The following is a 4,902-nucleotide window of genomic DNA, read 5'->3' as shown; positions in this document are numbered from 1 at the left end:
ACACACACGAGAGACACACACCACACACACACACACACACACACACACACACACACACACACACACACACACACACACACACACACACACACACACACACACAAAGGGAGGGAGGGAGAGACAGACAGAGAAACAGAGACAAAAACAGAGACAGAGACAGAGAGACAGAGACAAAGAGAAAAACAGAGACAGAGACAGACAGAGAAACAGACAAAAACAGAGACAGAGACAGACAGACAGAAACAAAGAGAAAAACAGAGAAGAGACACAGAAACCAAGACAAGAGAGCAAGCAAAAACAACAACAAAACGGCCCCTACAGGAAAGGAAACGGTCGTGTAGTTTAACAAGCACCTCACAAATGCCAAAAATACAACAGGATTTTCTTCTTCAAGGGGGGGAGGGGGGGAGGGGAAAGCGTTGTCTCAAAAGACACCTAGGGACGAGACGGGGGAAAGGAAGAGAAAAATAATGATGTGATTTTCCGTCCTCCGCCGATGCAGTGCGGGCGGGGACGAACGAATCTAAAGGGGGAGGTTGTTGTGGCGATACTGGCGGTGTTAAAAGGCTTGGGGAAGGTGTGACGGCGCAGTGGATGTTAATAATAATAATGGTAAGATTTGTGGTGGTGATGGTGGTGATTGACGATGATTGATGATGGTGATAGTAGCAATGTTAATAATAATAATAATAATAATAATAATAATAATAATAATAATAATAATAATATAATAATAATAATGAATATAATAATAATAATGAATATAATAATAATAATAATAATAATAATAATAATAATAATAAGTATAAAAACATAATAATAATAATGACAACAATAACAATGATAAAAACAACAACGGCGCAACACCGGTAACACCAACGACAACATCGCCAGCCCCCCCCCCCCCCGCAGGCTCCGAGCGAGCTGGAGGTCCCGGCCCCCGCCCCCCGCCCTCCGCCCCCCGCCCCCCGCCCTCCGCCCTCCGCCCTCCGCCCTCCGCCCTCCGCCCTCCGCCCCCCCCCCCCGCCCCCCGCCCCCCGCCCCCCGCCCCCCGCCCTCCGCCCTCCGCCCCCGCCCCCCGCCCCCGCAGGAAGCTCGAGGGCCGCCCGGGGGGTTGGCTGCGGCCCGCGGCATGCTTGGCGCAACAACCTCGAAGTTCGGGTCGTGGTCAAAGTTGCGAAAGGCGGCCGTGGACTAATGTTATAAGGAGAAATTAAAGCTTGGCCTTGATAACGCGTCGATACTGTTTTTTTTTTTTTTTTTTTTTTAGTTCGTTTAGTTTTTAGTTTAGAGTTGTTGTTTTTGTTCGGTTTACATTTTTTTTGGGGGGGAGGGTCGTTTTCCTTTTTTGCTCGTTGTTGTTTTTTTTTAGTTCGTTTTATCTTTTTCTTTTTTTTTTTTGGGGTGGGAGTCGATTTTTTCTTTCTTTTTTTCTTTCATTCATTTTTCATGTCACGTTGGGGTCGAGAAGCACTAGAGTACGGTCGCGGTTATCATTGATTTGTACTATATTAACCTAACGCCCCTACCCTTCGACACACCCTACCACCCTTCCTCGACACCCTTCCCCTCCCCCTCCTCTCCCCCACACCTTTCCTCTTCTCCTCCTCACCCCCACACCTTCCTCCCCTCTCCGACACTCTTACACCCATCCTTCCCCTACATCCTTCCCTTTCCTCTCCCCCTCCTCCCCCACACCCTTCCCCTACACCCACTCCTTCCTTCCTACACACCCTCCCCTCCTCCCCCACACTCCTACGCCCATCCTGACAGTGTAACGCCCACGCACAGAACACAGCATGCCTCATCGTACCCTGTCTCTCCCCCCTCCCACCCTCTCTAACGCTACACCCCCTCCTACCTACCCACATACCCCCACCCCCATCCCTAACCCCCACCACAGCAACCCCTTCGCTACAACGACCATGAAACCCCCCTCCCCCTCCCCCATTCCCCTTCTCCTTCTACCTGCCCCTCTCCCCTTTCCCCATCCCCTATCTCCCTTCCCCACCACCCCCACCCCCTCTCCCCTCCCCCCCTTCTCCCCCCACCCTTGCTTTGTCTCGCATGTCTCTTCCTCGCCTCTGAGATTTCACCTTTAAATCGGACCCATAAAAGATCATGGTGCATGGTGTTGATGCTGATAATGGTGGTGATGGTGATGATGGGGGAGGGGAGACCTTGAAGGATGGTGATGATGGTGAAGAGGGTGAAGGTTATGATGGTTTTAAGGTAATAGTGATAAGTTTGTTGTTGTTATCATCACTGCTGTTATTATTATTATTATCATTATCATTATTATCATTATCAAAACTATTAACTTCATCATTATTATAATCGTTAATCTCATTAGCAATGTCACTATCTTCATAGTCATCATTATCGCTATTATTTCCATTGCTCTCACTATTACTGTAATAACTATGATGATTATGATGATGAAAATGACCGTAAAAACAATAACAACAACAATAACAATAACAATAACAACAACAACAATAATAATAACAATAATAATAGCAATAATAATAATAGTCATTCTAGTAATAATAATAATAATAATAATAATAATAATAATAATAATAACAATAACATCAAGAATGATAATAACATAAATAATAATAATAACAATAACAATAATAATAATAATAATAATAATAATAATAATAATAATAATAAAATAATAACAATAATAATAACGATAATAATAAAAATAATAATAAATAAAAAAATGATAATAATAATAATAATAATAATAAATAATAACAACAATAATAATAATAATAATAATAATAATAATAGCAATAACAGATCATAACAGGGATATGAACAGCCATCATCAAAATACTAATATTAGTAAAAAACCCTAACAATTACAGCAATCATAATTTTGATATAAAAATAATGATAATGCTAAAACAACATTAATAATAATTTCGTGGTAGTGGCCATTATAGCAATGCTATGAGCAATAGCATCGCTACCTATATCAATAGTAGTGGTTCTATTGCAACTACCTATAGTCATGCGAAAAGAATAACGATAATAACAGTGATAATTAAATAACGATTACATAAATAATAATAATAGTAATAATACAATAAATAAACAGAACCCTAATACTGATAATGATAATAGCAACAATAATAATGGCAATAATGATAAATAATAACAACAATAACAACGATAATGCTGATAATAATAATAATCATGATGATGGTGATTGATTATGTTAATAATAATAATAATAATAATAATAACAATAAGGATAACAACAACAATAATGATAATAATAATAATAATTATGATGATGGTGATTGATGATTGATGTTGATAATAATAATAATATTAATAATAATAATCATAATAATAATAATAATAATAATAATAACAACCACAACAACAATAATAATAATGATAATAACAATAACAATAGCAGCAACAAACACAACAATAATGATAATAAAAAGGATATCAACAACAATGATAACCACCATAACAATAAAATATAGACATGATAGCGAAAACAATCATCATTATAACTATTTTCAAACCACACAGTATGGGATATTTCCATTATATTTTACCAACACAGAACTGCTCCAGGGCTTTGCAACCCGACTTTGCAATGGAATCTGTACACATTATTTTTCTAAAATCTATCATATATAGTACATTCACGCCATGTACTATAAAAATTGTGCCTGTGTATAATTTATTTGCGTTATGTAAATACTGATGAAAAACATATTAGGTGATAATGATGGTGATAATAGTAATGAAATCATAATAAAGGTTATAGCGTGTGTATAGCAGTAGTAGATAGCTATGTGTTATCGTAATTTATCTAAATCATTGTCACTATAATAAAATTAATTATGAGTGTCAATGCTATTATTACTCTTATTACTAGTATCTCTCTGATCGTTAAAATCGATGTCAACACTATTACCCTTATCATTTCTCTATTAACATGAATATTGATAACACTGCCACTGTTATTACATTAAATTCCAGGTCTAATTATTCAAACTATTATATTCAGTAGCACTATCATTAGATTAATCATAAACTTTTACCTTTACTATTATGATTATCCTGATAATTACACAGACCACCATTATAGCAGGTTTGATTATCGTTAATACTGTGATTTTATTATTCTTATCATGATGATCATCATTATTGTTTTATGATTATTATTATCATCTTCATTCGTATCTTGAGTATTGCAATTAGTTGCTATAAATACCATGCTAGCGGTAGTGTTATAATTAGCATAATCATATAATTAATATCATATTTTGTTATTGCACATGCTATTATCATAATTAACTTTCACTTTTCATTTCAACTTTTATTATCACTGTCATCAATCTTCGGTTTTCCTTATCGTAATTCTAATTATTGCAAATTATATCACCACTGCCCATCACCATCATCTTTACTATCATCAACCTTATCATTCTTACCACCACCATCATAACTAGTATTTACATTAACATTATTACTGCAATTGCATCAGCTATTATCATCATAATCATTATTATCTCGTGCATAGAACCACCATCATCATTTTTCGCTATTGTCAACAGGCTAATCACTAATATCAATAAGCACTATCATTAACTTGTTATTGTTGATTTGATTATACAATTATCCCTCGCATTATGTTAGCATTAACAAAGCAATTATTATAATAAGAAGAATCATATTTCTAACAAAAAACACACCTGTTACACTACAAAATTCAATATAGGAATTGCACGACGACCAAGAAATAAGCAGACATAAAATCAGTAACATAAAACAAAACGATACAAAACAAAAAATATATTAATTCAAAATTAATAATAAAAAAAATAAATAAACGAAAAAGAAAGTATTTCACATTCCAATGAC

Source organism: Penaeus monodon, chromosome 26, assembly GCF_015228065.2.
Source record: "Penaeus monodon isolate SGIC_2016 chromosome 26, NSTDA_Pmon_1, whole genome shotgun sequence".
NCBI classification, from domain to species: Eukaryota; Metazoa; Arthropoda; class Malacostraca; order Decapoda; family Penaeidae; genus Penaeus; species Penaeus monodon.
This window is presented reverse-complemented; position numbering follows the sequence as displayed.